At 43.3% G+C, this 23031-nt stretch overlaps 1 protein-coding gene and 1 non-coding gene across 2 annotated transcripts in view; both read right to left on the bottom strand.

Moving 5' to 3' along the window:
* NCKAP5 (NCK associated protein 5) overlaps positions 1 to 23031 on the bottom strand; it is a 797038-nt gene that overhangs the window by 724147 nt on the left and 49860 nt on the right. The gene's annotated exons all lie outside the window — the stretch shown is intronic.
* Positions 18407 to 18516, bottom strand: LOC115937500 (U6 spliceosomal RNA). Its single transcript, XR_004072773.2, has one exon. It is a non-coding gene; the product is annotated as a U6 spliceosomal RNA (small nuclear RNA).

The following is a 23031-nucleotide window of genomic DNA, read 5'->3' as shown; positions in this document are numbered from 1 at the left end:
AAAAAAAAAAGAAAAAACAAAAAACAAAAAAATACAAAAAATAAAAAGTAAAAAAAGAAAACACATCCTACCATACCCAGACAAGGCTACTGGTCTGTGAGAAGGAAAGAACAAATACCCAATTACTGTATTTGAAAGCAGAAACGGAAAATACAATCTTTGGCAGAGTTCTTCGATCAGATGCCTTGTCTCCCAGCCCTCAAGGACTGGGTATGTGTGCAGACCAGAAACACACCAACTCTTAGAGTGCAGTTGACAGGGGACTTGACCAAGCAGCGTGTGCACAGATTAACACACTCAGAATGAGCTGATTACCAGCTGTCACCTGCCAAGAACAATTAGGACTTAGACTCATATAAAATTTGTCAAGTCCGGTGCCAAAGCGGCTCTGTCAGTGATTCCAGTTGCTATTTCGTGACAGCCCGCTTCTGAAGGTCTGGAGTTACCTGTGCATAGAAAGACTTCCCAAGTCTTGACGATGCAGAAGGATTCAATCCAGAGGCATGGGCATGGTAGGGGCCTAATTAGTTACACCTAGTAATAAATCCACCAACTCATCTGGGTAGTTAAATAGTAGACCAGGGTAGAATCACCAGCTGAACATTTACATTTCACATAAGCAAACAGTAAAGAATTTCCTTGATGGTTACTCTCAGGCAAAATTTTATGCCTGCCTCATATAATGTCTTGATGTCTCAAGATCTAAATTAAATAACCCACTTGCTTTGACAGATCATTTGTTTATTCAGAAGTTCATTAAAACCAGGAGTGTGTATAAAATCCAACGATATTCAAAGCTCCAAAATATTTTGGTTTTTTTTTTAACCAGTATTTCCATCAAAATGTATCTAACACAAAACGCTTTCAGGGGCGCCTGGGTGGCTCAGCTGGTTTAGCGACTGCCTTCGGCTCAGGTCATGATCCTGGAGTCCCGGGATCGAGTCCTGCATTGGGCTCCCTGCTCAGCAGGGAGCCTGCTTCTCCCTCTCCTGCTCCCCCCTCTTGTGCTCTCTCTCTCTCTCTCACTCTCTCTCTCAAATAAATAAATAAAATCTTTAATAAAAAAAAAAAACGCTTTCGGAGAGGATATCAGCAAACAAGGCTAACTTTGTGATTTTATAGACAAGCTGACATTACTCACCTAACAAAACAGCCTTGTCGAATCCCTGATTAATTATAGCAGAAGGAAGCTTTGTAAAAGTGGAAATCTTGCTCATCCGGGAAAGGGGTGAACTTGTGGGTGATACATGGGGCACCTCTTGAACCCAAGTCTAGGCTACTTGTTAATTTCTGACTAAAGATGACCTGCTTTATGAAAATTACATTTTCACATGCTTTGTGGTCAGTCACGGCCCAGTGTCTTCTCCCAAGCCCACCCTGAGCCCTCCAGCCCATGTTCACCTCTTTCCTTGACTGCTTATGTGACTCACTGTCTATTCCTCTTGCTTTTGCATGTAATTCACAAGTAATCAAAATAGTAGATACATCTGATGAAATTTAGGACAGCGCTAACTAAGCAGGTAGCAAGGATCCGAAAAATGCTTTCTGAGCTTCACAGTTCTTTTGACAAGGCTTATGGTTTTCAAGGTGTGCCCCCCCACCATCAGCATCAGCATCACCTGGGAACTTGTTAGAAATGCAAATTAATAGTCCCACCCAGACCAGCTGAACTGAAAACTCTGGGGATGGGACCCGTCATCTGTTTTTTTTTATGAGCCTTCTACATAATTTCGCTGTAGTCTCAAATTGGAGAATTATTGCTTTAGGATTACAAGTCTGCACCTATCTGGGAAAACTTGACCAGTTTAAGAGAAGGGGCAAATATCAAAGTTCTTATGATGAATTCAAATAAGTGAAAAAACAAAAGAATTTCCAATTATCTTTGCAAAGAACTACTTCTCGCAGAAAGCAGGCACAGTAAGATTAGACATCTGAAAAACAAACAAATAGACACCCAGGAAAGTGTTTGTCTAATAGAGCAACACGGCTGAGATTTCTAATTATCAGGAGACTCCTTTAGCCCTCAGTGTCAGGACAGCCACAACCTCCTGAATTAATTCTGATTCAGAGCTGAATGAACATGCCAAGCTTATTCCCATGGAAACTGAGCACTCTACAGATTGCTAGAGTTATAGAACATGTAACTGAGCTGAGGCAATTGCCAATTTCAGAAGATTAGCATAGAAAATCTGATGCCACACATTTATTTTCCAAATATCAGATGTGCTTCATCTATATTCGAGGATAAAGGACTGCCGAAATTTGATTTAAGAGAAAAGAAAAAGCCTATCGTCTTTGAGCTCGGGCCAAAATGAGGCAGAAGCTCTGTTTTCTTAATACTGCCTTAATCACAAGGACACTGTTTTGAACGTTGCTATTAAGCAGGTTGCTATGGCTTCCCGCCTAAGAACGTGGCGTGCAAGTTGCAGTCACGGGCAAGCTCTGAAGGGTCTGAATAAGATGCCCACAAACAGAGTTTCTCACCCTAAGTCCCCGCCATGGAGCAGCCATCAGGAAGACTGGGAGGTAACAGAGCGCTAATGGTGGCTCATTCTCTCTCCACCCTCCTCGATACTCCTTCTATATGCTTCTTACTGATCACCTGGTCACACAGAACGTTCTTCCTCTATAGAAAGGGGCCGCTTCCAAGCAGCCACGAACATGCGGTGGCCGTTTCTGAGCACAGAGAACCATGTGGAATTCTCTTTAGACTTCCAAAAGATTTGTTTGTTCCATGGGCAACTTCAGCATTTCCAAATTTTATATATGACTGTGACCAACAGGGAAGAAGGCAAACAAGGAGTTCAAAGCAGAGCTAACTAGGCTCAGATACAGGTTTTTGTCTCTGGTAAATAAGGGAGAAGTAACCACAGGGGACTTTATCTTTGTGTTCTCAGAGAGATACAAAGAACCTCAGGTAACACAAATACCAGAATGTTCAAAAGGAGCAAATGCAGCCCGCAGAGCTATGTTTATGCTTAATATCTATTCAGATATCTAAGACCCCTTCCAGCTTGAAAATGCTCCACTTCTCTGATCTTGTAGTTTCTCATAGGGATGGAGAAATTTGAAATTTCATGCCAGGTTTTTTGTCAAGAAAAAAAAGAAGTCCATAAGCAACATACGCCATAAATTTAAGGTTGTTTTTGTAAACACTCAGCATTTGAGAGCCGTGCCTTACACTGTGAAGCACTAGTGATGGTTTTCAGAGTTTCATATTTTGGCAGGGAAGAGCAACCAACTTCCAGTCAGCATATTGTCTGGGTGGGGGCTCCAGGCAAGTTCATGGATTCCTTTCAGGATACAGTAGTCCCCCACCCCCGACCCCTTATCCATGGCAGATATGGACCAAGACCCACTATGGATGCCTGAAACAGTAGACAATACTGAACCTTCTATAGACCATGTTTTTTCCTATGCATACATACCTATAATAAAGTAAAATGAATGACACAGGCATTGTGACGTGGCATCAGGTTACTATGGACTTCTGGAGATATGTCAGAAGGAGGACAATCTGCTTCCAGAACGCAGCTGACCACAGACATGCAAAACCACAGAGAAGGGGACTATTGTATATATACTTACATGTAATGAAGCATAATATGTGTGAGGGAAAGATGGGACAAATGGTAAAGGTATTTATTTATAAATAAAAGAATAAAAAGAAAATTATAAAAGCAGCAAAGACATCCGTAAAGAAGGAAATGGTTTTACCCTATGTCTTGTATTCAGCTGTGCTGACCTGAAGGTCTGGAGAAGGTTAAGGAGTGTGTACTCTTTCTTCAAAAGCTGATCCACTCATATCCTAAAGCTTCACATGATTATCTCATAAGCTTTGATAGTTCATTATCTCAGCTTCCACAGATAAAATTATTCTATGGCTCTAAGAATAACTCGGTCCTCTCTGAAATCTAGCAGTCATGTCCAGGCCAGTGACCTCTTGATTCAAGGAACCTGCTGGCTGACAATATTATTTGAGCTCTAATACAGGTTGTTTTCTTCCTGTGGGGAGAAGGAAGCTCTATAAGACTAACTTAGGGGTTATGGGTAATGTTCCAATACTGGACTGAGGCTTCCAGATGTCACTGGCTTTATCTTTTTGTTTGCAATTTTGGCAGATTGGCCAAAGTCACATAAGGACTTATACCCAAGAAATAGGACCTATTTTTGGTTTGAAACTCAGTACCAAACTGGCAAAATGAACCAGCCTTTAGTTGGGAAGAAAAGTTTTCTATTATCTGGATGTGATAGAGATATTTAACTCACAAAGCTAACTTGCAACTTTAACTATGATCCCAAGAGAAGGAAATACTCAAGTCTTTTGTCTCTGTCATTTCTGGGTTCTAAAAATGCACAAGCTAGATAGAATCCCTTAAAGACATTTTCAGATGCGATAAAATCCATGCCAGGTGGACACAACTTACCACCTCATCAGAAGCCATACCATAAAAACCAGCCTATGACTCAAGGCCAAGGAAAAGTGACATAAAAGCCCAAGTGTTATTTTGCAGATTCCTTGATTTTCTCAGGTAAAGAATGGATCCCAACTTGTTTCTGACCCAAAAGCTATTTTTTAAGGAGTTTCTCTGATCATTCACAATGACGTAGAAGAGCAAACACTATAAGCATTTATAAGTTTGGACTTGATTACCCGGACGTATATAATTACTCAGTCTGAAATCTGCAGAGTCATCTTGCAGCAACAACACCGCATCTTAGGGAAAGAACACACACTGCTTTTAAGAACTTGGATGTCTGATTTTAGATTTGTAAAGCAATGCCAACCACAGATAATTTCTTTTTCTTTTTTTTTCTACTTGTTTTTACTCAAGTATAATTAACATTCAAAATTATATTAGTTTCAGGTGTATGACATAGTGATTCCAGGATTCTATACATTTCTCAGTGCTCATCAAGATAAGTGTGCTCTTAATCACCACCACCTGTTTCACCCATTCTCCCCGCCCACCTCCCTTCTGGCAAACACCTAAGTGAAATAAGTCAGAGAAAGACAAATGCCATATGCTTTCACTCACATGTGGAATTTAAGACAAACAAAGGAACAAAGAGAAAAAGAGACCAAAAAAAAAAAAAAAAACCCAGAATCTTAAAGACAGATAATTCATTTTTCAAAGCAGATGAAGGAAAAATTCTATTTGCTGTTAATTCAACTAGAATGTAAATTTGGAAAGACTTAAGCTTCAGTCCTTTAAAAAATATTCAGTCGGGGGGCACTGGGAGGCTCAGTCATTGGGCATCTGCCTTCAGCTCAGGTCATGATCTCAGGGTCCTGGGATCGAGCCCCGCGTCAGGCTCCCTGCTCAGCGGGAAGCCTGCTTCTCCCTCTCCCACTCCCCCTTCTTGTGTTCCCTCTCTCGCTATGCCTCTCTCTGTCATATAAATAAATAAAATCTTTAAAAAATAAATAAATAAAAATAAAAAATATTCCGTCGGGTACACACTGTACTCCAAATCTTCCAAATCAGTGAGGTCTTACCATTTATTCAACCCCTCTGAAGGTCATGGAAGTGTGACTTTGGGCAAGGCTTTTCCTTATCATTTACAACTCGAGCATGCCTATCAGATTGGAGACACTGCTCCATTGACAGTCGAGTGACATGTCTTTCTGCAGCAGAATTTTGGAAGGCAGAAGAGTTCTGAGGTACAACTTGAAGGGATATCTGCAAACTAGATACAGCAATAATTTATCTCAAATATCAAAATGTCAAATGGAATGGGCACCCCTGAATGAGGCAATAATGTCCTTGGCAAAACAGAATCCTTAAGCTGATTTTAAGTCTGACAGGGTGTCCATCAATAGATGAATGGACACAGAGCATGTGGTAGAAATATACAATGGAATATTACTCAGCCACAAACAATGAAATCTTGCCATTTGTGACAACATGGATGGACCTAGAGGGTATTATGTTAAATGAAGTAAGTCAGACACACAGAGACAAATACCATATGATTTCACCTGTATGTGGAATCTAAAATGAATAAACAAAAAGCAAAAATGGATCCATAAATACAGAGAACAAACTGTTGCCAGAGGGAATGGAGGTAGGGAGATGGGCAAATGGGTGAAGGGGAATGAGAGGTACAAGCTTTCAGTTATGGAATGAGTAAGTCATGGGGATGAAAGGTACAGCATAGGGAATGTAGTCAATGGTTTGTAATAGTGTTGTAGGGTGACAGATGGGAGCTACACTTGTGGTGAGCACAGCATACAGACAGACTTGTCAAATAACTATGTTATTCATCTGAAACTAATGTAACATTGTGTGTCAACTGTACTCAAATTAAAAAAAAAAATTAGAAGAAGAAAAGCTGACAGGGTGGCTTTGGGCAAAGTGGGAAGACCAAACATTAAGGTAGGATTACAAACTGACTTATAAAAGGTCTATCTTGAAACGTTTGAAAGGAATTTAAGCAAATAACTCATTCTTAGATAGTATAAATTATCCAATATTAAATTTCCCTCAGAATTGAATCTTTACAAGTAGGCTTCTTATGAGAGTGAAATATTTGTGACATAAATTTCTTTCCCTATAAGATCTCTCTCTTCCCTGCTCACTGATGCCTACAATTCCATCATGAGAAATTTTCACCTTTATCACTTATTTAAATGCAACACAAAGGAGAGGCCCGTTATGCTTGCTCAGTCACTGAAACCCATCTTTTGCTGGGAACAGATTGATAGCTGGAATCTTCTATTTTTCTTCTTTGGTATCTCCCACCCTGAACTAGACACTTGATGTCATGGAGTCATGGAGCTCCAAGGAACTTGAAAGGTCACTGGGACCCCAACCTGTGATTACAAAGACAATCACATGAAGCTGAAGCTCAGAAGGGAAAGGAGAATTGTCCAGAGTGTCTCAACCAGTTAGTGACAAATCTGGGACCAGAGTGTGAAGCCCACAGCCACTCGGCAATTCACTCCCCAGGCATTTACTGAGCCCTACTATGTGCTGGACTTTGCATTATATGCTGGGAACATGGCAATGAGGACTACAAATATCTTTTCCTATAGAAGCTTGAGATCAAGGTGAGTTGGCCAGACTCAAAAACCAATACAATGAATCTACCTCCCTAAATGTAATTATGGGAGTCCTTGATTAACTCTTCTTGATTCAAACTAAGGAACTTAGTGACCAAGATATAAAAATTATTTCCTTAGAGGTTTTCACCTGAAAAGAAGTACTAAAATTTATATTCCACAGACAGGTTTTTAACTGAGATTCCAGCAAATATAATTTAACTTTACTAATGAAATATTTTTTCATTTATCGAACATGAACATAGAGCTCAAGCATTTTAGTTTTACACTCAGAATTAAAGTTGTGTTTATTTATTTAGTCTGTTTATTAGGTGTGTATACAAAGAATATGAACACAGAAATATTGATTTGATTACTCCTAATATTCAGATCTAACTAGTTACTATTAACAACAGCTAAGTTATTAACTTTTCTAATGGATCAATTTATACATTATCATGGATGATGGTGAGTCTTAGTCAAGTGTGAAACCTTAGTCCATTCAATTTTCCATGAATTCTCTCAGATAATTAGTTTCAAGAAATACTACCATGGCACACCTTATAATTTTCCAGTCCCCCTGGGGAATATCTGAGCCACCTGACAAGAACACAAACCACAAAGTGCAGTAAGGAAGTGGCATTAACATTCACTATTTGGCAAGCAGTCTTTGCTTCACGGGAGCATCAAGTTTCCCTAAATTTTTGTTCACCTTATGGACTTGTCACAACCGAATGGCCATTTCTTTGGTGTCCAGCCTTGGGTTTCGCCCACATCTCACCACTCCATGATGGCCCTGCCAGTCCACTGGCACAAAGCTTCATCTGGTTCGTGGGTACCTTTTCCCAAATGTGCTAGATTTACCTAGTTTGGAAAATGAGCAGGAAATGTAATGCTTAGGTTATGATCTACCCTTTCAGTGTCTTTTGCTAAGCCTCAACCACACAGATATTATGGGCCACTGGTCCACTTCATTCTGGAACATCCCATAAATGCTAACTGCTTTCTGAGGGCTAAGAGAGCAAAGAAGAATTTGGATCCACTTATTGGAAAGGAGGTGTGTGTGTGTGTGTGTGTTTGATGATTTCTCTAGTCTTTCTTTTTCCTTTGGCCAACGAGTCCTTGCCTGATTGTAGAGAGTTAGTTACTCCAGTCTCAAGACTGACTCAGTTCTCTATCCTCATTCCTCTCTATGTTATTTAAGGAGGTTATACTCTTGATATTCACACAGGGCCAAAACAGGGAAGGCCTCCTGAACCCAACTCCTCCAGCGCACATTTTAAGCTTCTGTGACTTCCATCTGTGTGGCTCCCCATGAGGGCTCTCACCACCAGAGCTATGAAGGAATCATTGCAGAAATTCAGAGACAAAAACACTGAATTTTTAAGATAGCCATATTTCTTAAAGATGTTAATAGGAGCACAGTGCCTTGGACATAAGGTGCTCAGTGAAAATTTGATAGGTGGAAGAATGGATGGTGAGCTTCCAGGTGTGTCTGGGAAATGATGAAGTTCCCTGCAGAGGTGGGATGTGGGGCCTTGGACAGAGGTGGTCCCTTTCCCTCGCTCTGCATCGTGGCAGGCTTCGGGAATGGTCTTCCATCATGTCCAGATGAGCGAACCTCCGTCCTGGGTGGCTGACAGCGGGCTGAGCACCTCTAGCTCTCAGGGGCGTCCATCTTCCGTTATTTAATGAAGAGTGTGTGTGGATTATTCACAGTACTCACCAGGATAAAGCTTTCCTTGGTGGCTGTAGGGACACATAAAAGGAACAAAGCCAGTGGTGCCAGCAATGATACTGTTTTCTCTTTATTAGAGTGACTGTTATCATTCATTTTTTTCTTTCACTCAGTGATTCATAGACTCTCTCGCAACGCTCCCCTCTGCTGAGCACTGGGGTAGAACTGTGGCCCAGTCAAAACCCCCACTCCATTTCCTTGTTCTTGCTTTATCGCATTTCTCCTTGCTCCTGGGGTTTAAGTTTTCACATTCTCAAACTTTTTGTTGTTGCTGCCCCTGTGGCACTTGATCCTTTGTAAGTGCAGAAGGAAATAGAAGCTCAGGAAAATGTAAAGGAATTTGAGGAGGGCGCACCGCTAGTCAGTGGCAGATCTGGGTCTTAATTTATAATGCTAAGAGCTGTGTGCCCTGTTAGCTGGTTTCATTTTCCTTTCTAAAGGAGCCCCACAGAAACATGCTTATCAACAGGGGCAGGCGTCTTGAACTGGATCCTCTCTGAGCAGAGGACTTTGAAAACCAAATATGTGGCCTGAATGCCTTCACTAATAACCACTGTATTTGCTTTTCCAATTTTCCCCTGCGATCCGGTAACCGCATAGGAAAAAGGATAAACTCTATTCCTGTTCCTGTTAGGCTTAAGACTCCTCTTAGTTAATTCATTTAAAAACAAGGTTTGGTTGCTGTTATTTCCAGACAGTATTCTATTAACTAAGCAATACAGATTTGATCCTTAATTGAGTGTTACAAACAGTACAGAGAATAGAATAATCAAGAAATTGGCCTCTGGTCAGACATGGTTCTTGTTCAGAAACTCGGCGCCAACTCCTGCTAACTTATGTGATTTGGGATGGAGTATTTAACCTTTTTTTTTTTTTTTTAAAGATTTTATTTATTTATTTGACAGAGAGAGACACGGCGAGAGAGGGAACACAAGCAGGGGGAGTGGGAGAGGGAGAAGCAGGCTTCCCGCCGAGCAGGGAGCTGGATGCGGGGCTCCATCCCAGGACCCTGGGATCATGACCTGAGCCGAAGGCAGATGCTTAATGACTGAGCCACCCGGGCGCCCTTGGGGTATTTAACCTTTGGAGCCTCAGGTTCCACATCTCTAAAATGGGACTTATAATAAATGCATCACAGGTTGCTGGGAGAATTATTTGAATATTAGCTCCATGAGAGAAGGACGACAGTTGTCTTGTTCACCACAGAATTCCATGAAGAACCAAGCACAATAAATATTTGAATAAAAGAATTCATCAAAATAGATATGATCAATCTGTGCCATGCCCAGCAAGTCACCAATGGCCAATAGTCTACATTTGAGTTAATTTTCCCTCTTTCTTCTTTTCCTTTCATCTCTTCAGAAGATTGGGCCTCACAGTATGCATAGAAGTAAACATTTAATGGATATAATTTGCAATGAGGGAAGAAATTTTGTAGACTGGCAGAAGTCCTTCAGAGAAGTGTGGGAGGCTCTGAAGGTATCTGATTTGCTCTGGATTAACTGCAGGATACCAGCCATTCTTTACTGTAAAGCACACTATCCATCATCCCCACCAGAACTGTTAAGAGTTCAGGAGGACGAAAGATACCACCAGGGAGGAGTCGAAGCCTGGGAGTCCTGGTTGTAACTTTCCTCTTTGTCCCCTGAGTGGAAACTCCCTCCATGCATGATGACAGGCTCTCCAGGCCCTTCAGGACTCCTGGGGAAAGCACTTCAACCCAAAATATCATCTGTGATCTGTTTTCCATCACAGGGAAAAAAAGGTCTGATGTTGGACATTTAGCTTCATGGGAAACTACCACCACAAATTGAATTTTGAAAATGCAATTCAATTTAAAAGGCATTAAAGTCTATTTAAAAAAAATCTTCTGGTGAGTCCTTTGTTGTATGAGGAATCTCTCTGGAAAGAGGAACAGCAACCCCTGATGCATCTTATGTATAAATCTGGATTCACATAAATAGAACTTTCTTAAAACGAGCTGTGAGGGCCTCTGGGCCTGCACTTCTTCCAGGTTCTTCTTCAGAGAAGCTTTCCCCACTCTACCACCGTTCAGAATCCTGGTAGGACCTCTCATCACAGCCCAGGGGAAAGTTTCTACGCACGAGGGAGGCCAGACTGTTATTTGAGTAAAAAGCTCCAGAGAAACTACTTGGAGAAGAACCACTGTAAAAATGGCTGTTGGAGCTATGGTGCTGACATGACATCTGGAAAGCAGCAACTGCAACAGCGCAGGAAGTGGAAGCTACAAAGGTCACTGATCCCAACACAGAGACTCGTGTTCCTCTCAACTTTGAAAGGTGTTCAAGGTACACAGAGATGGTATGGATATCAGCAGCACAAGCTTTGTGGTCAGACAGGCCTTGGTGTTCACTAGTCATGTGATCTTGGACAAGTTACTGAATTTCTAAGCCTCAGGTTCTTCATCTGTATAAGGGGATGGATAGCATCTCCCTGTAGAGTTGTGAAAATTCAGTGAGCTAATACAAATGTTAAGTTGAGCACCCAGGATATAAAAACATATAATGTTAGTTGCTGTTATTATTATTAATCAAGAGCACCGATTCAGATGGGAATGAAAAACCACACGGAATAATTTAAGGTCATCTGACTGTTCATGAACATCATCATCATCATTTCACACACTGTGATCACACACTGAGGGGAAGGTGTGCTGGGCCCCTCCTCTCTCCATTCCGGGATTCAGAATCCTCAGTCTCTTTGCCTCCTCAGAACACACCAGTTCTGGGCTTCATTTTCTCAAAGTCCTTTCTCAAGTAAATGACAATTGGATAAGCTTTATGTCAGCCCTTTCAAGTGACATAAATACAGCTCACTTTAGCACTTAAAAACTAATTTTAATTCTAGAATTTCAGTACCATTCAGAGCTCACATCTAAGGTACCAACATGCCCAAGCAGAGGATTAGACCTTAATTAGAAGCAGGCTGTAAATATTATATGAGGACCCTGGTGTTTCTGCTCGGTTTAAGTTACACTGACTTCCAATCATGCATTTTATCTTTTGGCATGCATACATAGGTGCCCAATAAATGTTACCTTTGGTGATAATAAAACAAAAAACCTAACTTTCAAAAGTGAAATAACTAAAAGACCATTGTCTGCATTCTTGGCAGTGGCCAAAGAGCCAGTTTTCCCAAGTCAGCAGCCTCTGAGGAGGCTGGCCAGGGGCCAATTCCCAGGGTTGGCGCATTCCTGGGGCCTGGCAAGAGGCCACTGGGACCCTGTTTCCTCTTTCATTCTCTTTATGTAGTGGAAAATCTTTCCCGCTTCGAACCCTCCAAGCCTGTCTTCCTCCATCCAAGTAAAGAGAGAGAGTCACATGGGAAATGATCTCCAGCCCCTTCCCCAAATCGAGTCTCCCACTGCTTGAAGTTGGCACAGCTCAAAGCGACTGAAGGAAGAAGACAAACAAAAGAGGGCTCTGCAGCCCAGTCTCCAGCCTGATTCTATCAGGGGCACAGGGCCCGGGGCCGAGGACCCAGCAGGACCCTGCATACAGGGAGTCATTGTACGCTTGTTTAGAAGGCTATGGGCGCTCCTGGAAGCCTTTGGAATAAAATTGCCTGTTATAAATAGACATTGGCTAAGCTTCAAGGGTGAGAGCAGGAGGCCAAAAGTTCCAGAAAAATATAACGCTCCATATAAGAAGGTCTGGAGTACAGCTCATTAACAGGGGACGACTGAGGCAGTTGGCCTCAGAAGAAAGGAATTCAAGGTTTGGTCAGATACATACCTGTAGTTAACACCTGGTGAACATGTCTGGCTGATAACATCATGTATATGCCATCGGTTTTTAAACACCGTATACGAATATACGCAAACCAACATTGAGACAAAAATCTTTTCTGAATGTCTCCTTCCATCTGCAGACAAAGAAAACTGCCATCTGGAGTCACCGAGTCACCCGGCTCTACACATTTGCAGCCTGGAGGAGGAGGTGGCCCACAAAGCACTAGGCTGTGCGGTCCAGTGGAATCCCTTCCCTTGATTCTCCTAACAGCCCGTGTTCTTTCTACTACATTATATGCGATCTCTTTCCTCTGCACTCTTTAAAATGAGGGCTCTGGGGGCACCTGGGTGGCTCAGTCCATTAAGTGTCTGACTCTTGATTTCAGCTCAGGTCATGATCTCAGGGTTGTGACATCGAGCCCCACATCATGCTTCGTGCTGGGCTTGGAGCCTGCTTAAGATTCTCTCTCGCTCTGCCCCTCCCCACTCATGCTCTCTGCAAAAATAAAATAGAATAGAGTAGAATAAAATAAAATAAAGTAAAATAAAATAAAATGTGCTCTGCACACAGTAGGCTCTTCGTATGTGTTTCCTTCTGAAGCTGCCGCTGCTGCTTATATTTTTGAAAGCTGAAGTTTAACAGCGAGGAATGCTATCAGAGCTATAATACAATACTTTTCATTTGCATAGAGTCCTACAGTTTGTGAGACAATTTTCTTGATCTTTATTTCCCTTTACATTCATGGCAACCCCACTATTGAGGACACAGAGATTCGGAGAGTTTAAGAAACTTGCTGAAGGCCACACATCTACTGAAGGGCTCCCCTCAACTTCAAAGCTGCAGACTTAGAGTTCTAATGCAATGATCAATCCGCTATATTATACTCCTTGTACCCCAGCTACCCCCACAACATGTAGGTAGCCCTGCAGTAGGCATTTTTATCAGGACCTCGGAGAGAAGAACATGTCACTCACTGGCCATGTGGAACTTGTATTGTGAAGGTGACACATCATACTGTTCTAGTTAAAACCAAGTTGGTGAGTCCAAGGGAATGGGCTAGAAAACAACTCATAGGAAGCTATTTCTAATAACAGAGAAATAGTAACCTAAGCTGGCTTAGGATAGCATTTTCTTTTTATTCCAGACTAGGTGTGCTCTAGATTATAATAGGATAAACATGCTGGATGCTTTCTCTTGGCCCCTACACACCCACTCTCCATCCTTCTCTACCCTCCTCTGGACCCCAGGGTGCTCCGTAGGCCCATTTTCCTCTGGTTTCCAAATGGGTTCAGCAAATGGGAGGTTCCAGAGGGCCCTGGAGAGGGGGAGGGGAGGTGGGAGTTTCCATGCCCCAGTCCCCTCCCTGCTGGGCCAACACTGGTTGGCTGCATCCCTCCACCTAAGGTGACACTTGCTACCAAGGGGCTCTCCTCTGGCCACGTGGTTGTATGGCCACGTCATCCCCTTGCCCTGTTATCTCGTTGAGTTCCCTACATCACACCCTGCTTTTTAAGAGACCTTTTATTAAACTGTCCTTCATCACCTGGCTTGAGCATGCCATCTGTTTCCTCCTAGATCTTCAACTGATGCAGTGAATAATGAAATAGTATTTCATTGATGCAGTCTTTGTAGGCAAAACTGTGGAAAGTTCCTCAGGTCCTCCTAAGAGGATGAGAAATGCTAACCACATCAGACCTGGTTCTCTCCTACCCTCACTTCCTCTTTGCTAGACCTCACCAAACAGGAAGTAGGTCAGATAATCTGCCTCAGGGGCCTACCAGCAGAGCTCTAAACTTGGCCTGCAGTATCTCTGAGTAGCTACCTACCACCGCCATCTAGCTAGAACTCCACATAGGGAGGTGGGAATGCCGGCACTAGCCATCCCAATCACATCTGGGTGGTAACTTCAAAGACTTCCAGCTCAGCCTTGTACCCACTCACATCAGATTACTGGAAGCCTTCATGGCCGAACCATCCCCAGGGATGGCAGGCCTCTGAGAATAGCTTCTCCTCCCAGAAAGACCACGGCCCCTGAACCTACTTATCTGCTGGCTCTGACAGATGGACTCTAGAATTTATCAGACCAAATGATTTTATTTCCCTCAACACATCTATGTGCATGAGAGCAGTCAATGAATTAATTATATTAGGAAACCTACCAAGCTGAAGACAATTGCTTATGACTAAGGACCAAAAAGGTGCTGAAAAGACAGAAGGCAAGCAAACCTCAGAGGCATCTTTGGAAATGGACAATTATGATCCATTAAGCCTAGTTAAGGAAGTGAAATTTATGAGGAGGAAACATCTGGAACTGCCTGGAATGTAAAGGAACGAGGAGGAACCACTGTTTGGGCTTGTAGAGAGCAGCCCAGACAAATGGGATTCCATGTTAGGAGAGAATTGCAAAATTAGTACATGAAAGGGACAGCCACCGAGGCAGTGCATCTGGTGTTAAGCAAAGCGTTTTAATACAATGGCTCCTGGATTTGCTCTTGAAATATTAATTGAAATGGGGATGAGTATGAGGGCTGTCACATGAATAGAAAACTGGCAGAAAGATCATAAATACTGGCTAAGCTGAGCCAAGGCAATAGAACGTGGCAATGCAACAGAAATAATGAAAATGGTGCCTAATTCCCAGCCATGAACCCTGTGGCGGCTTAATAAATATTAATTGATAATAATGAACTACAGTACAGGGTGGTAAATTAGTGTGAGACAGGCTGCTGGAATGCAACTAATATATATACAGTTAGTATAACATACACTGATAAATGAGAAGAAAGGAAATGGAAATGATTTAGCTGTGCGATGCATCGTGCCTGCACCAGGAAGTGTGGGTGAGAGGATGGGGGAGGGGTGGCAAGCGAGGACAAGAGGAAAGTTAAGAGGATAATTTAGGATCACAACACAGCTTCCTTAGGGTCTCAGCAATTCCTGAAGTATAAGCCAGGCCACATTGGAGTCATACTCTATTCTTTTAAGACATGGAGGCTTTCTCAATAAATTTCTGTTTCCGGGACCTCCTAGACACCACAGATTAAATCTGAACCAATTTCATTGAGGGAGATATGAAAGCTCTCCTCCTTGGGAAAGCCTACCCCGATCAACACAGCTGGAAGACCAACCTCCTTTTGAAATCCCATCACTCTGGTTCTTTGCACCACTGTATACCTCCTGGTATCACTATGATTTGTGTTATTTGTGATGAGACTTGGTAAAGCTTCGCAAAATGGAAATCATGCTTTGCATTTCTTAACACTCACATGGATCTTCACCCTTAGTATCTCACAGTGCTTCGAACTTAGTAGGTGCTCAATTCCTGTGCTGATCAATTAGAAACACTAGAGAGGAAAACACACACCTATAAGAGAGCTCACCCAGCTGCCTCCTGGGTTTGAGGACCAGCTTCGAAGGAGATCGATGAAAGCTCTACCTCTTGTTATGGACAAAGCACTGGAGAATCTGCTGCAGGAACAATCTTAGGCTGCCAGAGGAGGATACAGAAACCTCGGTTGCCATGGAAACTTGTATGATCTGATGATTCCCATTGTTGAAAGATGGTAAGACACCAGGAGAATGACAAGCAGATCCCCGAACCCTAAGAAAACACAGAACACGCCAAGCGAACGTCTCTGCTCATTTGTACTTTTTTCTTAAGATGCAGTATCATCATCTATCTATAACAGCATTTACAAAGGGCCTTCCAAATGTTTCCAGTTCCTATTTTGATTAAGTAATTTCTGAGATGCCAAGTATGCGCAGAGCTACGTCTGAGGCAGGCAGACAGCACTCACTGCAGCAGGTGGATACAGGTGATGGAGCCAGGTGCTTCTGAGATCCTGCTCTGTGACCTGGGTAAGGTAAGCCATCTGCGTGCAGGTCCTGTGGGCCAGGCTTGCTAGACTAATGGCAGAGGAAGCTACCTAACCATTCTCGGGTCACAGATACCTTTGAGAATATGGTTATAGCTATGGACTCCCTCCCCAGAAAAATGTGCACATATGCACATACATATAATATTTAGTACAATATACTTTAGAGAATTCAAAACCCCTGGAGCCTTTCCATAAATTTGCCCTATCGAGCACTCTGGAACTCAAGAGCGTCCAGGTATCATGTTAAGAATCTCTGATGCAAACACAAGTCTTTATACATAAGCTAGAATCATCTTTGGTAAAATGGAAAAGGTTGCCATCCCAAACTTCTGAACCAGTGCTCAGTGCCTCCTCCAGGTAGTGCTCCCTTCCTCCATACCCAGTATCTCCTGCTACTGTGTACTTAGCTCATGAATGGCTACTCACTAGTAAGTTCACTCACTCACTCATTCATTGCACTGAGTGTTTTCCATGTGTCAGACTTTAGGGACCCAAATGTGAGTATGACATGCCTCATGCCCTCTAGGAGCCTACAATTCAGCTCAGTCAGGGCTGATTTTGTTTCCCAGGGGATACTGGGCAATGTCTGGAGACAGTTTTCGTTGTCACAGCTGGGTGAGGGGTGCTATTGGCATCTGGTAGATAGAAGCCAGGGATGCTGCTGAAAATCCTCCAATGCCCAGAACACCCCCAACCCCACAACAAAGAAACACAGGGTCCAAAATGTCAGATAGATTGAGAAACCCTGATTTAAGGTGGACAGTCATGAGACAAAGCGTTAAATGTGGTGAGGAAGACCAGAGGTAAATATTATGGCAGCTCAGGAAAGGGTATTTTAATAAGAATTCTGGAATATATGGTTATGGTGGCAGACTGCCTTACTTTCAATGACAGACAGAAGGAAGGTGAAGGGAAGAGTCATTCAGGGTGAGCCATCACTGTATTGAAGGCAGACATTCCTTTGTGCAACACCAGAGGAGGGGGTATCAATTTCAAGTGGTGAGCAAACAAATAGCACTTGGTGGGGGGATGTCCCCATAGGAAATGATGTTGGTCTGTACCCAGCCCTATCAGTCAGTGGCTCAGCCAAAAGCACGTGCAATCATTAGAGAGGCTCATCACTCCAGTTACAAATCCTGTTGCATCCTGGGCGACAGCTAGACTTTGGATGTGCCTTGTCATTCACCACTCCTCCCTACTCTCTCTCCATTCCAGTCAATATCCCCATCGTGTACATGCATACACCACAGTGAGTCCTCATGTGGGTAAAAACACAAAATTATAGATATAGAGTGTATATTATGTATTCTATAGATATGCTATCATAAACTTTAATCTCTACGAAGTTGGTTCCAAGACTGATTAATCAGAAAAAGCACAAGACCAGAAATCAGAACTAGACCAAGTTCCAGCCATGCATTCTTTACTCCTTGTATACTCCGCTCTCCCAACCTCCAATCCTTTGACAGTGGTTTGCCTGAAATCAGGCCTGGCCTCCAGCATCAGCAGGCACAGAGATGGCAGATGTGCTGATACACCTGTAAACCTCTAGCCCTGTTGAAGCTGGGGCTGTTTAATGTCGAAAAGTACCAGGCAAGGAGCTCCCGGTCACTGGCAAACAAGGGTTTCTGCTTCTGAGCTGCTAGCTGTGGAGTGACAGCATGATCTGCGGGGATGCGGAACGGGAGGCCCGAAGGGAGTGGAAATCCCAAGTCTATCGCACACCAGTCCCATAGCCCTGAGGAAGTTCCTTAACTTGTTAAACTTCAGGTTTTTTATTTGTAAAACAGGAATAATTAAAGTTCCTATCTTAAAGGGTCACCCTGAGTACTGAATGACGATTTCTATCTGAAGCGCTGACCAGAGCCTCTGGCACGTAGCAAGCCTCCGTAAATTTCAGCTGTTCTCACCAAGGGAAGGGAGCCACCCTGGTCCAGCCTGCAGCCATCCTGGTCCATGCTTGGCTCCACCACCTGCACATGCTGAGCTGTCTGCTAAAGTGGCTTACATGTTAGACCTTACCATCATCCTTGTGCAGGGGCCATGCTAATCTTCGTTCTCTGTATCATCCCAACTTTTAGTATGTGCTGCCGAAGCAAGCACCAAGATTTTTACTGTTTTTTTTAATTTTTATTTTTAAGTAATCTCTAACCCCAACGTGGGGCTCAAACTCACAACCCTGAGAGTCAAATGCTTTACCGACTGAGCCAGCCAGTCGGACTGGACTCTACCAGTCCCCACTGCCAACAGAGTCTATGTCCACTGCTTGGGTGTATTCTATTTCTGTTCTTTCACCTGCCTTCCATTCAGACCATTTCAGCAGCAATACTGCTCATATCTCCAGCCTCCCTCCCAGCACTGATGGGTTCTGATCTTTTCCTGCTCATCTGGGGTCCCTTTAAGGCCCTAAGCAACCAGGTATTTGGGGCTGTACCTACCGGGCCAAGCCTCCCTTGTGTTCTCTCAGCCCATCCACACCAAATCTATCCAGAGCCCCCAGGGGTGTGTGCTGGGCAAGACATTCTTCTAGCATGTTCTTGACCTGCCATGATGGGCTCAGCGAGGCTGCTGGGCAGATTCACTGGGTAAATTTTCACTTAAGTATCTGATACTTTTCTCGCTCCACGGTCACCTGCTGTCAAGGAGGAGCAGTCAGATTCGGCACAACACTTTGGAAAGGTAGCTAACCCAGGCCAAGGCTGGTCTGTTCCCCACCTGTTGCTTTTTCCCAAAAACGGGCTTTGGCTGGATCCTCAGACACCAACCTTTGGCTTGGGGATAAAAACCTCACTCTTACTCAATGACCTTTCTCTACTTGATGCTCACTTGAGAAATCTCAAACAATCTTGGTATCAGAGCACAAAGGTCAGGCCTCCTGGTCAGAGTTACTGAGTGAACCATATTTCATACATGTTTCCATTAGTAGAAGGGATCAAGGGTAGCTCGGATTTGAGTCGCTCCAGCAACCTAGTGGCCTGTGCTCTGTACAGCATCGCTATGGGGAGAGTAGCCCAATTACAGCACCAAAAGAGTCGAGAAAGCTACAGGTATGCCTAAGCATTACAAAAATGCAGATTTTTGGGGTAGTAGTCACAATCCATGGGCTGTTCTGAGCAACACCAACAATGCCCCTATTTTCCATTTAGAAAAATTCTCAGTGAGCTCTGAGCTTTCTAAGATATTTACCTGTACTCCAGTTCATGCACGTGGGTACATACATCTTTGTTTGACATCCTAAACTTGCTCCTTGGCCTGCCTCAGCATATTGTGCATCCTTGAGGGTAAACACAAGTCACCATTCAGAAAGTTAGCACCCAGGAAAAGTGAACTAGACCTTCAAGTTTCCCATTTCTCTACTGTGTGCAGATACCCTTTAGAATCCAGCCTGCTGTCTCTATAAACCAACTGTTATTGGAACATAAGCCACGCCCATTTATTCATGCATTGTCTGAGGCTACTTTCCTGTTCCTGCAGCAGAGCTGAGTAGTTGTGACTGCTCAGCTGGCCTGGGAAGCCCAAATGATTCACTATTTGGCTTTTCACAGAGTTTGCTGAAACCCTGCTTTAGAATTCCTCCCGGTCACTAACCAGGGGTGAAATCACTGAAGATAAAGCAGTAGAGATTTACATTTGTGCATTTGTCAGGGTTCTGTCCCTCTGTAAATATAATTATAAATGTAAGGATAAATACAGAGAGATTTATTATAAGGGATGGAGTCATGATTATAGAGGCTGAGAAGCCCCATGATATGCTGTCTGCAAGCTGGCAGCCCAGGAAACCCAGTGATGTAGCTCCAGTCCAAACCCGAAGTCCTGAGAACCAGGGGAGCCAATAGTGTAAGTCCCAGTCCAAGTCCAAAGTCCTGAAAACAGGGAGTGCCGGGTTCCGAGGACAGGAGATGTCTCAGCTCAGGCAGAGAGCAGGTTTGCCTTTTCTCTGCCTTTCTGTCCTATTCAGGTCTTCAGTCAATCTGATGATGCCCACCCACAATGGTGAGGGCAAACTTCTTTACTGGATCTATTGATGCAAATGCTACTCTCCTCTGAAAACACACTCACAGACACACCCAAAAGTAATGTTTTGCCAGGTACCTGGGCATCCTTGAGCCCAGTTAAGTTGACACATAAAATTGACCCAAGGAAGAAGTTTCTCTGGGAAAAAAATAATTCAGCAATGAAATGAGTTGTTAGCAGAGGGTATAGGACAATATCCTTGGGTTGCCCCTTTCTTCTCTGCCCACCCACCAAATTCTCCCCATTGCTTCAGCTGTAGTACATGTGCTACCGAAGCAAGCTCTCGAACTGCGTCAGAGCACGTTCTAACTCCAGCTTCTCCTCCACGGCGCTCCTTACACCCACCCCCCATGACTTGGTGCCTCTCAGAGTCACTGCCACACCATTTCCCTCCTCTGTGTTACATCACTTTTCCTGCTGATTAGGTCAGCTTCCATAAATAAACTATTGTCTTGTATCAGTCAGGGGGCTCCGTAGGAAAAAGATGACACAGGCAAATCATCTAAATTGAGAAGATTTTGGTAAAGGAACCACACAATAAAGTGTGGGCAGACCTAAAGCAGACCAACATGAGACAAACTGGCAACATCCAAGAGTCATTACTACCAAGAAACCTGAAGGAACATGGGGAGAGGGAAGGTGCCAGAACACAGAAAGAACCGTGGTTTTGTGAGCCCAACAAAAGCTGTGACCTTAGGCAGAGCTGTCCAGTCACCGTGGCCCAGGACCAGGCAAGGAGAGAACAGGAAAGCCATCAGCTTGACCTCTCTCTCTTCCCTGACCTCTGATCTCATGCTAGGTCCCCCCCGTTGGCCAAACCCAACTAGATGTCAGAAGACATAGGATCCTGTTGACAAGGTCTGCGTGGTACATCCTCCAGGGGTGCACAGCTAGGCAGAGAAGGATCGGGTGGATCTGGAGGGAAAAGCGGTGACTATCCAGAACATCCCAGAGCGACTACAACACCTTAAATGTAAAGCAGGTTTTCTAGTGATGCTTATTGTTTGGCTTAATGTGTGCCTGTGGAAGGCCTAATCACTAATAGTTTGGATACAAACCATCGAGAGGCTGAAGGATGAATGGAGGGACTTGGTGTGGGGCCTTTCCTGCTCTCATGAGTTTATCAAAACTGCCCTCCTGTCAGAGCTGAGGATCTAGTGTGGCCAACATTTCTCTTCCTTCTGGAAGGGGAAAAAGGAACGGGGTACCACGAAAGATTTGTCGTTCATGAAAGAAACTTACTCCCATCCGTGGCTAAAAGCAAAAAGTAATTTTCCCTCAAATTAAAAGGGAATTTCTGCTATTGGCATGTGAGCTGGTAAAAATAAATAAATACATAAATAAAATAATTCACTCTCAGCCTTCTCATCAGCTCAATGCTATCCTAGCCACACGTATCAAATAGCTATACGGGCAGCCTGGGAATGACTTTTGCAAGTAAAAAAGCACAGTGTGAAATGCTGACTTTTTCTGATCAAAAAGCATCCTGGGGTGGGTGGAACAGCTTTGGGTCAAGAAGAGGCCTCGATTTCTGGGGTGATTTTTATTGTTCTCAGAGAGGAGACTGTTCTTGCTGTGAATGTGCAGCTCCTCGGCACACTCCGACTGGTGAAAGCAAACTTGTAGTCACTTGTCTTTCTCTCAGGGTACTTACCCCCCACATTGAAACATATTTTTCATTTCAGTTTCACTTACCTGTCACTTTCTTCTTAAAAAGGGTGATTTATCAAGTAAAAAAATCAACATCAAAGAACACTTCAATGCTACTGGGTTGCACGCACGCACACACACACACACACACACACACACACACTCACTCACTCAAACCCTCCCATGTCCTGTCCTTAAGGCAAAACTGTGACTAAAAACCACAAGCGACCATCCCCCAATGGGAAGCTTTCTTCAGTATCTGGACTGTGAGTTTCTTTATTCTGTGGTTCCACCAGCCTACAAATTTAAAAGCTGTTGCAAGGGGGCTGTAATTTTTACTCAACACTTCATGATTTGATTATGTAAAATAAAAAGTATAATGAAGTTAATAGTACCTTATTCTTACTGTACATTATGAGGAATTTTTTTCCTGCAAAATGTGAAAGTGGAAATTACCTCTGGGCCTTCTAATTCTCAAAAATGTGGGTCATAATGATTACTGTGGTGGAATTTCAAGACTTAAGATTTAGTATATTTCTCTTTCCTCTATTCAGTTTTCCAAAGGGACGTCTCTTCTTACTGGGATTTTATGTAGTAAAATGTAAGGAAGTGAAGTGAGGGGTAGGAGACCTGCATCATACGCTACTTGTGGGACCTCGAGAAAAACACTGAACCTCACTGAGTAATAACTTCTTCTACAAAGTGAGGCAACTGGATAACCCAGTTCCAATATAGCATTCTAGGACTTAAAAAAAATAAAGCGGAATAAAGTAAACATGCCTTGAGAAAGATGTCAGGTGTCTCTTTCACCTTGTATTTTCCAGGAATCCTTTTCCAGAATTATCATCTTGTGTTTCTCTCCCAGTTATTTGTGTGATTTCAGCAGGGAGCCAAAGAGGAGGGCAATGTCTTGGGTTCAAGTCCTTTATAGGCCAGTCAGCTTTGAGCTCATCC

This window comes from Leptonychotes weddellii, chromosome 3, assembly GCF_054177405.1.
Source record: "Leptonychotes weddellii isolate Sample4059 chromosome 3, ASM5417740v2, whole genome shotgun sequence".
In the NCBI taxonomy this organism is placed as follows: Eukaryota; Metazoa; Chordata; class Mammalia; order Carnivora; family Phocidae; genus Leptonychotes; species Leptonychotes weddellii.
This window is presented reverse-complemented; position numbering and strand designations above follow the sequence as displayed.